Source organism: Calliphora vicina, chromosome 4 (assembly GCF_958450345.1).
Source record: "Calliphora vicina chromosome 4, idCalVici1.1, whole genome shotgun sequence".
NCBI classification, from domain to species: domain Eukaryota; kingdom Metazoa; phylum Arthropoda; class Insecta; order Diptera; family Calliphoridae; genus Calliphora; species Calliphora vicina.
The window spans coordinates 94,573,148-94,587,689 of record NC_088783.1 but is presented as its reverse complement, the minus strand read 5'-3'; positions in this window follow the sequence as shown (position 1 = coordinate 94,587,689).

Sequence of the window (14,542 nt, the reverse complement as noted above, 5' to 3'; positions counted from 1 at the left end):
GCAATTTTAAAAGGCCCTAAAGATCTAGGAAGCTAAATTTTTTTTATATTTGGATTGCATGAGATTGTAGCTTTCTAACAAGGTATAACTTAAGTAGCTAGCATAAATAGTACCCGATATATATGCGGGTATATCGGACATTTTTCGCAAAATGTCCCAAAATTACCCCAGCTTTTAACGACTTCATATAAATCGCAATTCTAAAGGCCCCTAAAGAGCTAGGAAGCTAATTATTTTTAAATTTGGATTGCATGAGATTGTAGCTTTCTAACAAGGTATAACTTAAGTAGCTAGCATAAATAGTACCCGATATATATGCGGGTATATCGGACATTTTTCGCAAAATGTCCCAAAATTACCCCAGCTTTTAACGACTTCATATAAATCGCAATTCTAAAGGCCCCTAAACACCTAGGAAGCTAATTATTTTTAAATTTGGATTGCATGAGATTGTAGCTTTCTAACAAGGTATAATTTAAGTAGCTAGCATAAATAGTACCCGATATATATGCGGGTATATCGGACATTTTTCGAAAAATGTCCCAAAATTACACCAGTTTTAACGACTTCATATAAATCGCAATTTTAAAAGGCCCTAAAGAGCTAGGAAGCTAATTTTTTTTTATATTTGGATTGCATGAGATTGTAGCTTTCTAACAAGGTATAACTTAAGTAGCTAGCATAAATAGTACCCGATATATATGCGGGTATATCGGACATTTTTCGCAAAATGTCCCAAAATTACCCCAGCTTTTAACGACTTCATATAAATCGCAATTCTAAAGGCCCCTAAAGAGCTAGGAAGCTAATTATTTTTAAATTTGGATTGCATGAGATTGTAGCTTTCTAACAAGGTATAACTTAAGTAGCTAGCATAAATAGTACCCGATATATATGCGGGTATATCGGACATTTTTCGCAAAATGTCCCAAAATTACCCCAGCTTTTAACGACTTCATATAAATCGCAATTCTAAAGGCCCCTAAACACCTAGGAAGCTAATTATTTTTAAATTTGGATTGCATGAGATTGTAGCTTTCTAACAAGGTATAATTTAAGTAGCTAGCATAAATAGTACCCGATATATATGCGGGTATATCGGACATTTTTCGAAAAATGTCGGAATGTAGGAAGCTAAATTTTTTTTATATTTGGATTGCATGAGATTGTAGCTTTCTAACAAGGTATAACTTAAGTAGCTAGCATAAATAGTACCCGATATATATGCGGGTATATCGGACATTTTTCGCAAAATGTCCCAAAATTACCCCAGCTTTTAACGACTTCATATAAATCGCAATTCTAAAGGCCCCTAAAGAGCTAGGAAGCTAATTATTTTTAAATTTGGATTGCATGAGATTGTAGCTTTCTAACAAGGTATAACTTAAGTAGCTAGCATAAATAGTACCCGATATATATGCGGGTATATCGGACATTTTTCGCAAAATGTCCCAAAATTACCCCAGCTTTTAACGACTTCATATAAATCGCAATTCTAAAGGCCCCTAAACACCTAGGAAGCTAATTATTTTTAAATTTGGATTGCATGAGATTGTAGCTTTCTAACAAGGTATAATTTAAGTAGCTAGCATAAATAGTACCCGATATATATGCGGGTATATCGGACATTTTTCGAAAAATGTCGGAATGTAGGAAGCTAAATTTTTTTTATATTTGGATTGCATGAGATTGTAGCTTTCTAACAAGGTATAACTTAAGTAGCTAGCATAAATAGTACCCGATATATATGCGGGTATATCGGACATTTTTCGCAAAATGTCCCAAAATTACCCCAGCTTTTAACGACTTCATATAAATCGCAATTCTAAAGGCCCCTAAAGAGCTAGGAAGCTAATTATTTTTAATTAGCAATCTCATGCATAATTATTTTATGCATGAGATTGTAGCTTTCTAACAAGGTATAATTTAAGTAGCTAGCATAAATAGTACCCGATATATATGCGGGTATATCGGACATTTTTCGAAAAATGTCGGAATGTAGGAAGCTAAATTTTTTTTATATTTGGATTGCATGAGATTGTAGCTTTCTAACAAGGTATAACTTAAGTAGCTAGCATAAATAGTACCCGATATATATGCGGGTATATCGGACATTTTTCGCAAAATGTCCCAAAATTACCCCAGCTTTTAACGACTTCATATAAATCGCAATTCTAAAGGCCCCTAAAGAGCTAGGAAGCTAATTATTTTTAAATTTGGATTGCATGAGATTGTAGCTTTCTAACAAGGTATAATTTAAGTAGCTAGCATAAATAGTACCCGATATATATGCGGGTATATCGGACATTTTTCGCAAAATGTCCCAAAATTACACCAGTTTTAACGACATCATATAAATCGCAATTTTAAAAGGCCCTAAAGATCTAGGAAGCTAAATTTTTTTTATATTTGGATTGCATGAGATTGTAGCTTTCTAACAAGGTATAACTTAAGTAGCTAGCATAAATAGTACCCGATATATATGCGGGTATATCGGACATTTTTCGCAAAATGTCCCAAAATTACCCCAGCTTTTAACGACTTCATATAAATCGCAATTCTAAAGGCCCCTAAACACCTAGGAAGCTAATTATTTTTAAATTTGGATTGCATGAGATTGTAGCTTTCTAACAAGGTATAATTTAAGTAGCTAGCATAAATAGTACCCGATATATATGCGGGTATATCGGACATTTTTCGAAAAATGTCCCAAAATTACACCAGTTTTAACGACTTCATATAAATCGCAATTTTAAAAGGCCCTAAAGAGCTAGGAAGCTAAATTTTTTTTATATTTGGATTGCATGAGATTGTAGCTTTCTAACAAGGTATAACTTAAGTAGCTAGCATAAATAGTACCCGATATATATGCGGGTATATCGGACATTTTTCGCAAAATGTCCCAAAATTACCCCAGCTTTTAACGTCTTCATATAAATCGCAATTCTAAAGGCCCCTAAAGAGCTAGGAAGCTAATTATTTTTAAATTTGGATTGCATGAGATTGTAGCTTTCTAACAAGGTATAACTTAAGTAGCTAGCATAAATAGTACCCGATATATATGCGGGTATATCGGACATTTTTCGCAAAATGTCCCAAAATTACCCCAGCTTTTAACGACTTCATATAAATCGCAATTCTAAAGGCCCCTAAACACCTAGGAAGCTAATTATTTTTAAATTTGGATTGCATGAGATTGTAGCTTTCTAACAAGGTATAATTTAAGTAGCTAGCATAAATAGTACCCGATATATATGCGGGTATATCGGACATTTTTCGAAAAATGTCGGAATGTAGGAAGCTAAATTTTTTTTATATTTGGATTGCATGAGATTGTAGCTTTCTAACAAGGTATAACTTAAGTAGCTAGCATAAATAGTACCCGATATATATGCGGGTATATCGGACATTTTTCGCAAAATGTCCCAAAATTACCCCAGCTTTTAACGACTTCATATAAATCGCAATTCTAAAGGCCCCTAAAGAGCTAGGAAGCTAATTATTTTTAAATTTGGATTGCATGAGATTGTAGCTTTCTAACAAGGTATAACTTAAGTAGCTAGCATAAATAGTACCCGATATATATGCGGGTATATCGGACATTTTTCGCAAAATGTCCCAAAATTACCCCAGCTTTTAACGACTTCATATAAATCGCAATTCTAAAGGCCCCTAAACACCTAGGAAGCTAATTATTTTTAAATTTGGATTGCATGAGATTGTAGCTTTCTAACAAGGTATAATTTAAGTAGCTAGCATAAATAGTACCCGATATATATGCGGGTATATCGGACATTTTTCGAAAAATGTCGGAATGTAGGAAGCTAAATTTTTTTTATATTTGGATTGCATGAGATTGTAGCTTTCTAACAAGGTATAACTTAAGTAGCTAGCATAAATAGTACCCGATATATATGCGGGTATATCGGACATTTTTCGCAAAATGTCCCAAAATTACCCCAGCTTTTAACGACTTCATATAAATCGCAATTCTAAAGGCCCCTAAAGAGCTAGGAAGCTAATTATTTTTAATTAGCAATCTCATGCATAATTATTTTATGCATGAGATTGTAGCTTTCTAACAAGGTATAATTTAAGTAGCTAGCATAAATAGTACCCGATATATATGCGGGTATATCGGACATTTTTCGAAAAATGTCGGAATGTAGGAAGCTAAATTTTTTTTATATTTGGATTGCATGAGATTGTAGCTTTCTAACAAGGTATAACTTAAGTAGCTAGCATAAATAGTACCCGATATATATGCGGGTATATCGGACATTTTTCGCAAAATGTCCCAAAATTACCCCAGCTTTTAACGACTTCATATAAATCGCAATTCTAAAGGCCCCTAAAGAGCTAGGAAGCTAATTATTTTTAAATTTGGATTGCATGAGATTGTAGCTTTCTAACAAGGTATAACTTAAGTAGCTAGCATAAATAGTACCCGATATATATGCGGGTATATCGGACATTTTTCGCAAAATGTCCCAAAATTACCCCAGCTTTTAACGACTTCATATAAATCGCAATTCTAAAGGCCCCTAAACACCTAGGAAGCTAATTATTTTTAAATTTGGATTGCATGAGATTGTAGCTTTCTAACAAGGTATAATTTAAGTAGCTAGCATAAATAGTACCCGATATATATGCGGGTATATCGGACATTTTTCGAAAAATGTCCCAAAATTACACCAGTTTTAACGACTTCATATAAATCGCAATTTTAAAAGGCCCTAAAGAGCTAGGAAGCTAAATTTTTTTTATATTTGGATTGCATGAGATTGTAGCTTTCTAACAAGGTATAACTTAAGTAGCTAGCATAAATAGTACCCGATATATATGCGGGTATATCGGACATTTTTCGCAAAATGTCCCAAAATTACCCCAGCTTTTAACGACTTCATATAAATCGCAATTCTAAAGGCCCCTAAAGAGCTAGGAAGCTAATTATTTTTAAATTTGGATTGCATGAGATTGTAGCTTTCTAACAAGGTATAACTTAAGTAGCTAGCATAAATAGTACCCGATATATATGCGGGTATATCGGACATTTTTCGCAAAATGTCCCAAAATTACCCCAGCTTTTAACGACTTCATATAAATCGCAATTCTAAAGGCCCCTAAACACCTAGGAAGCTAATTATTTTTAAATTTGGATTGCATGAGATTGTAGCTTTCTAACAAGGTATAATTTAAGTAGCTAGCATAAATAGTACCCGATATATATGCGGGTATATCGGACATTTTTCGAAAAATGTCGGAATGTAGGAAGCTAAATTATTTTTAAATTTGGATTGCATGAGATTGTAGCTTTCTAACAAGGTATAATTTAAGTAGCTAGCATAAATAGTACCCGATATATATGCGGGTATATCGGACATTTTTCGCAAAATGTCCCAAAATTACACCAGTTTTAACGACATCATATAAATCGCAATTTTAAAAGGCCCTAAAGATCTAGGAAGCTAATTTTTTTTTATATTTGGATTGCATGAGATTGTAGCTTTCTAACAAGGTATAACTTAAGTAGCTAGCATAAATAGTACCCGATATATATGCGGGTATATCGGACATTTTTCGCAAAATGTCCCAAAATTACCCCAGCTTTTAACGACTTCATATAAATCGCAATTCTAAAGGCCCCTAAAGAGCTAGGAAGCTAATTATTTTTAAATTTGGATTGCATGAGATTGTAGCTTTCTAACAAGGTATAACTTAAGTAGCTAGCATAAATAGTACCCGATATATATGCGGGTATATCGGACATTTTTCGCAAAATGTCCCAAAATTACCCCAGCTTTTAACGACTTCATATAAATCGCAATTCTAAAGGCCCCTAAACACCTAGGAAGCTAATTATTTTTAAATTTGGATTGCATGAGATTGTAGCTTTCTAACAAGGTATAATTTAAGTAGCTAGCATAAATAGTACCCGATATATATGCGGGTATATCGGACATTTTTCGAAAAATGTCGGAATGTAGGAAGCTAAATTATTTTTAAATTTGGATTGCATGAGATTGTAGCTATCGGGTATATCGGACATTTTTCGCAAAATGTCCCAAAATTACCCCAGCTTTTAACGACTTCATATAAATCGCAATTCTAAAGGCCCCTAAAGAGCTAGGAAGCTAATTATTTTTAAATTTGGATTGCATGAGATTGTAGCTTTCTAACAAGGTATAATTTAAGTATATCGGACATTTTTCGCAAAATGTCCCAAAATTACCCCAGCTTTTAACGACTTCATATAAATCGCAATTCTAAAGGCCCCTAAAGAGCTAGGAAGCTAATTATTTTTAAATTTGGATTGCATGAGATTGTAGCTTTCTAACAAGGTATAATTTAAGTAGCTAGCATAAATAGTACCCGATATATATGCGGGTATATCGGACATTTTTCGCAAAATGTCCCAAAATTACACCAGTTTTAACGACATCATATAAATCGCAATTTTAAAAGGCCCTAAAGATCTAGGAAGCTAAATTTTTTTTATATTTGGATTGCATGAGATTGTAGCTTTCTAACAAGGTATAACTTAAGTAGCTAGCATAAATAGTACCCGATATATATGCGGGTATATCGGACATTTTTCGAAAAATGTCGGAATGTAGGAAGCTAAATTATTTTTAAATTTGGATTGCATGAGATTGTAGCTTTCTAACAAGGTATAATTTAAGTAGCTAGCATAAATAGTACCCGATATATATGCGGGTATATCGGACATTTTTCGCAAAATGTCCCAAAATTACACCAGTTTTAACGACATCATATAAATCGCAATTTTAAAAGGCCCTAAAGATCTAGGAAGCTAAATTTTTTTTATATTTGGATTGCATGAGATTGTAGCTTTCTAACAAGGTATAACTTAAGTAGCTAGCATAAATAGTACCCGATATATATGCGGGTATATCGGACATTTTTCGCAAAATGTCCCAAAATTACCCCAGCTTTTAACGACTTCATATAAATCGCAATTCTAAAGGCCCCTAAAGAGCTAGGAAGCTAATTATTTTTAAATTTGGATTGCATGAGATTGTAGCTTTCTAACAAGGTATAACTTAAGTAGCTAGCATAAATAGTACCCGATATATATGCGGGTATATCGGACATTTTTCGCAAAATGTCCCAAAATTACCCCAGCTTTTAACGACTTCATATAAATCGCAATTCTAAAGGCCCCTAAACACCTAGGAAGCTAATTATTTTTAAATTTGGATTGCATGAGATTGTAGCTTTCTAACAAGGTATAATTTAAGTAGCTAGCATAAATAGTACCCGATATATATGCGGGTATATCGGACATTTTTCGAAAAATGTCCCAAAATTACACCAGTTTTAACGACTTCATATAAATCGCAATTTTAAAAGGCCCTAAAGAGCTAGGAAGCTAAATTTTTTTTATATTTGGATTGCATGAGATTGTAGCTTTCTAACAAGGTATAACTTAAGTAGCTAGCATAAATAGTACCCGATATATATGCGGGTATATCGGACATTTTTCGCAAAATGTCCCAAAATTACCCCAGCTTTTAACGACTTCATATAAATCGCAATTCTAAAGGCCCCTAAAGAGCTAGGAAGCTAATTATTTTTAAATTTGGATTGCATGAGATTGTAGCTTTCTAACAAGGTATAATTTAAGTAGCTAGCATAAATAGTACCCGATATATATGCGGGTATATCGGACATTTTTCGCAAAATGTCCCAAAATTACACCAGTTTTAACGACATCATATAAATCGCAATTTTAAAAGGCCCTAAAGATCTAGGAAGCTAAATTTTTTTTATATTTGGATTGCATGAGATTGTAGCTTTCTAACAAGGTATAACTTAAGTAGCTAGCATAAATAGTACCCGATATATATGCGGGTATATCGGACATTTTTCGCAAAATGTCCCAAAATTACCCCAGCTTTTAACGACTTCATATAAATCGCAATTCTAAAGGCCCCTAAAGAGCTAGGAAGCTAATTATTTTTAAATTTGGATTGCATGAGATTGTAGCTTTCTAACAAGGTATAACTTAAGTAGCTAGCATAAATAGTACCCGATATATATGCGGGTATATCGGACATTTTTCGCAAAATGTCCCAAAATTACCCCAGCTTTTAACGACTTCATATAAATCGCAATTCTAAAGGCCCCTAAACACCTAGGAAGCTAATTATTTTTAAATTTGGATTGCATGAGATTGTAGCTTTCTAACAAGGTATAATTTAAGTAGCTAGCATAAATAGTACCCGATATATATGCGGGTATATCGGACATTTTTCGAAAAATGTCCCAAAATTACACCAGTTTTAACGACTTCATATAAATCGCAATTTTAAAAGGCCCTAAAGAGCTAGGAAGCTAAATTTTTTATATATTTGGATTGCATGAGATTGTAGCTTTCTAACAAGGTATAACTTAAGTAGCTAGCATAAATAGTACCCGATATATATGCGGGTATATCGGACATTTTTCGCAAAATGTCCCAAAATTACCCCAGCTTTTAACGACTTCATATAAATCGCAATTCTAAAGGCCCCTAAAGAGCTAGGAAGCTAATTATTTTTAAATTTGGATTGCATGAGATTGTAGCTTTCTAACAAGGTATAACTTAAGTAGCTAGCATAAATAGTACCCGATATATATGCGGGTATATCGGACATTTTTCGCAAAATGTCCCAAAATTACCCCAGCTTTTAACGACTTCATATAAATCGCAATTCTAAGGGCCCCTAAAGAGCTAGGAAGCTAATTATTTTTAAATTTGGATTGCATGAGATTGTAGCTTTCTAACAAGGTATAACTTAAGTAGCTAGCATAGATAGTACCCGATATATATGCGGGTATATCGGACATTTTTCGCAAAATGTCCCAAAATTACCCCAGCTTTTAACGACTTCATATAAATCGCAATTCTAAAGGCCCCTAAAGACCTAGGAAGCTAATTATTTTTAAATTTGGATTGCATGAGATTGTAGCTTTCTAACAAGGTATAATTTAAGTAGCTAGCATAAATAGTACCCGATATATATGCGGGTATATCGGACATTTTTTGCAAAATGTCCCAAAATTACACCAGTTTTAACGACTTCATATAAATCGCAATTTTAAAAGGCCCTAAGGAGCTAGGAAGCTAAATTTTTTTTATATTTGGATTGCATGAGATTGTAGCTTTCTAACAAGGTATAACTTAAGTAGCTAGCATAAATAGTACCCGATATATATGCGGGTATATCGGACATTTTTCGCAAAATGTCCCAAAATTACCCCAGCTTTTAACGACTTCATATAAATCGCAATTCTAAAGGCCCCTAAAGAGCTAGGAAGCTAATTATTTTTAAATTTGGATTGCATGAGATTGTAGCTTTCTAACAAGGTATAATTTAAGTAGCTAGCATAAATAGTACCCGATATATATGCGGGTATATCGGACATTTTTCGCAAGATGTCCCAAAATTACACCAGTTTTAACGACTTCATATAAATCGCAATTTTAAAAGGCCATAAAGAGCTAGGAAGCTAATTATTTTTAAATTTGGATTGCATGAGATTGTAGCTTTCTAACAAGGTATAACTTAAGTAGCTAGCATAAATAGTACCCGATATATATGCGGGTATATCGGACATTTTTCGCAAAATGTCCCAAAATTACCCCAGCTTTTAACGACTTCATATAAATCGCAATTCTAAAGGCCCCTAAAGAGCTAGGAAGCTAATTATTTTTAAATTTGGATTGCATGAGATTGTAGCTTTCTAACAAGGTATAACTTAAGTAGCTAGCATAAATAGTACCCGATATATATGCGGGTATATCGGACATTTTTCGCAAAATGTCCCAAAATTACCCCAGCTTTTAACGACTTCATATAAATCGCAATTCTAAGGGCCCCTAAAGAGCTAGGAAGCTAATTATTTTTAAATTTGGATTGCATGAGATTGTAGCTTTCTAACAAGGTATAACTTAAGTAGCTAGCATAGATAGTACCCGATATATATGCGGGTATATCGGACATTTTTCGCAAAATGTCCCAAAATTACCCCAGCTTTTAACGACTTCATATAAATCGCAATTCTAAAGGCCCCTAAAGACCTAGGAAGCTAATTATTTTTAAATTTGGATTGCATGAGATTGTAGCTTTCTAACAAGGTATAATTTAAGTAGCTAGCATAAATAGTACCCGATATATATGCGGGTATATCGGACATTTTTTGCAAAATGTCCCAAAATTACACCAGTTTTAACGACTTCATATAAATCGCAATTTTAAAAGGCCCTAAGGAGCTAGGAAGCTAAATTTTTTTTATATTTGGATTGCATGAGATTGTAGCTTTCTAACAAGGTATAACTTAAGTAGCTAGCATAAATAGTACCCGATATATATGCGGGTATATCGGACATTTTTCGCAAAATGTCCCAAAATTACCCCAGCTTTTAACGACTTCATATAAATCGCAATTCTAAAGGCCCCTAAAGAGCTAGGAAGCTAATTATTTTTAAATTTGGATTGCATGAGATTGTAGCTTTCTAACAAGGTATAATTTAAGTAGCTAGCATAAATAGTACCCGATATATATGCGGGTATATCGGACATTTTTCGCAAGATGTCCCAAAATTACACCAGTTTTAACGACTTCATATAAATCGCAATTTTAAAAGGCCATAAAGAGCTAGGAAGCTAAATTTTTTTTATATTTGGATTGCATGAGATTGTAGCTTTCTAACAAGGTATAACTTAAGTAGCTAGCATAAATAGTACCCGATATATATGCGGGTATATCGGACATTTTTCGCAAAATGTCCCAAAATTACCCCAGCTTTTAACGACTTCATATAAATCGCAATTCTAAAGGCCCCTAAAGAGCTAGGAAGCTAATTATTTTTAAATTTGGATTGCATGAGATTGTAGCTTTCTAACAAGGTATAATTTAAGTAGCTAGCATAAATAGTACCCGATATATATGCGGGTATATCGGACATTTTTCGCAAGATGTCCCAAAATTACACCAGTTTTAACGACTTCATATAAATCGCAATTTTAAAAGGCCCTAAAGAGCTAGGAAGCTAAATTTTTTTTATATTTGGATTGCATGAGATTGTAGCTTTCTAACAAGGTATAACTTAAGTAGCTAGCATAAATAGTACCCGATATATATGCGGGTATATCGGACATTTTTCGCAAAATGTCCCAAAATTACCCCAGCTTTTAACGACTTCATATAAATCGCAATTCTAAGGGCCCCTAAAGAGCTAGGAAGCTAATTATTTTTAAATTTGGATTGCATGAGATTGTAGCTTTCTAACAAGGTATAATTTAAGTAGCTAGCATAAATAGTACCCGATATATATGCGGGTATATCGGACATTTTTCGAAAAATGTCCCAAAATTACACCAGTTTTAACGACTTCATATAAATCGCAATTCTAAAGGCCCCTAAAGAGCTAGGAAGCTAATTATTTTTAAATTTGGATTGCATGAGATTGTAGCTTTCTAACAAGGTATAACTTAAGTAGCTAGCATAAATAGTACCCGATATATATGCGGGTATATCGGACATTTTTCGCAAAATGTCCCAAAATTACCCCAGCTTTTAACGACTTCATATAAATCGCAATTCTAAGGGCCCCTAAAGAGCTAGGAAGCTAATTATTTTTAAATTTGGATTGCATGAGATTGTAGCTTTCTAACAAGGTATAATTTAAGTAGCTAGCATAAATAGTACCCGATATATATGCGGGTATATCGGACATTTTTCGAAAAATGTCCCAAAATTACACCAGTTTTAACGACTTCATATAAATCGCAATTTTAAAAGGCCCTAAAGAGCTAGGAAGCTAAATTTTTTATATATTTGGATTGCATGAGATTGTAGCTTTCTAACAAGGTATAACTTAAGTAGCTAGCATAAATAGTACCCGATATATATGCGGGTATATCGGACATTTTTCGCAAAATGTCCCAAAATTACCCCAGCTTTTAACGACTTCATATAAATCGCAATTCTAAAGGCCCCTAAAGAGCTAGGAAGCTAATTATTTTTAAATTTGGATTGCATGAGATTGTAGCTTTCTAACAAGGTATAATTTAAGTAGCTAGCATAAATAGTACCCGATATATATGCGGGTATATCGGACATTTTTCGCAAGATGTCCCAAAATTACACCAGTTTTAACGACTTCATATAAATCGCAATTTTAAAAGGCCCTAAAGAGCTAGGAAGCTAAATTTTTTTTATATTTGGATTGCATGAGATTGTAGCTTTCTAACAAGGTATAACTTAAGTAGCTAGCATAAATAGTACCCGATATATATGCGGGTATATCGGACATTTTTCGCAAAATGTCCCAAAATTACCCCAGCTTTTAACGACTTCATATAAATCGCAATTCTAAAGGCCCCTAAAGAGCTAGGAAGCTAATTATTTTTAAATTTGGATTGCATGAGATTGTAGCTTTCTAACAAGGTATAACTTAAGTAGCTAGCATAAATAGTACCCGATATATATGCGGGTATATCGGACATTTTTCGCAAAATGTCCCAAAATTACCCCAGCTTTTAACGACTTCATATAAATCGCAATTTTAAAAGGCCCTAAAGAGCTAGGAAGCTAAATTTTTTATATATTTGGATTGCATGAGATTGTAGCTTTCTAACAAGGTATAACTTAAGTAGCTAGCATAAATAGTACCCGATATATATGCGGGTATATCGGACATTTTTCGCAAAATGTCCCAAAATTACCCCAGCTTTTAACGACTTCATATAAATCGCAATTCTAAAGGCCCCTAAAGAGCTAGGAAGCTAATTATTTTTAAATTTGGATTGCATGAGATTGTAGCTTTCTAACCAGGTATAATTTAAGTAGCTAGCATAAATAGTACCCGATATATATGCGGGTATATCGGACATTTTTCGCAAAATGTCCCAAAATTACCCCAGCTTTTAACGACTTCATATAAATCGCAATTCTAAAGGCCCCTAAAGAGCTAGGAAGCTAATTATTTTTAAATTTGGATTGCATGAGATTGTAGCTTTCTAACCAGGTATAATTTAAGTAGCTAGCATAAATAGTACCCGATATATATGCGGGTATATCGGACATTTTTCGCAAAATGTCCCAAAATTACCCCAGCTTTTAACGACTTCATATAAATCGCAATTCTAAAGGCCCCTAAAGAGCTAGGAAGCTAATTATTTTTAAATTTGGATTGCATGAGATTGTAGCTTTCTAACAAGGTATAACTTAAGTAGCTAGCATAAATAGTACCCGATATATATGCGGGTATATCGGACATTTTTCGCAAAATGTCCCAAAATTACCCCAGCTTTTAACGACTTCATATAAATCGCAATTCTAAAGGCCCCTAAACACCTAGGAAGCTAATTATTTTTAAATTTGGATTGCATGAGATTGTAGCTTTCTAACAAGGTATAATTTAAGTAGCTAGCATAAATAGTACCCGATATATATGCGGGTATATCGGACATTTTTCGAAAAATGTCCCAAAATTACACCAGTTTTAACGACTTCATATAAATCGCAATTTTAAAAGGCCCTAAAGAGCTAGGAAGCTAAATTTTTTTTATATTTGGATTGCATGAGATTGTAGCTTTCTAACAAGGTATAACTTAAGTAGCTAGCATAAATAGTACCCGATATATATGCGGGTATATCGGACATTTTTCGCAAAATGTCCCAAAATTACCCCAGCTTTTAACGACTTCATATAAATCGCAATTCTAAAGGCCCCTAAAGAGCTAGGAAGCTAATTATTTTTAAATTTGGATTGCATGAGATTGTAGCTTTCTAACAAGGTATAATTTAAGTAGCTAGCATAAATAGTACCCGATATATATGCGGGTATATCGGACATTTTTCGCAAAATGTCCCAAAATTACACCAGTTTTAACGACATCGTATAAATCGCAATTTTAAAAGGCCCTAAAGATCTAGGAAGCTAAATTTTTTTTATATTTGGATTGCATGAGATTGTAGCTTTCTAACAAGGTATAACTTAAGTAGCTAGCATAAATAGTACCCGATATATATGCGGGTATATCGGACATTTTTCGCAAAATGTCCCAAAATTACCCCAGCTTTTAACGACTTCATATAAATCGCAATTCTAAAGGCCCCTAAAGAGCTAGGAAGCTAATTATTTTTAAATTTGGATTGCATGAGATTGTAGCTTTCTAACAAGGTATAACTTAAGTAGCTAGCATAAATAGTACCCGATATATATGCGGGTATATCGGACATTTTTCGCAAAATGTCCCAAAATTACCCCAGCTTTTAACGACTTCATATAAATCGCAATTCTAAAGGCCCCTAAACACCTAGGAAGCTAATTATTTTTAAATTTGGATTGCATGAGATTGTAGCTTTCTAACAAGGTATAATTTAAGTAGCTAGCATAAATAGTACCCGATATATATGCGGGTATATCGGACATTTTTCGAAAAATGTCGCAAAATTACACCAGTTTTAACGACTTCATATAAAATTTTTTTTATATTTGGATTGCATAAGATAGTAGCTTTCTAAC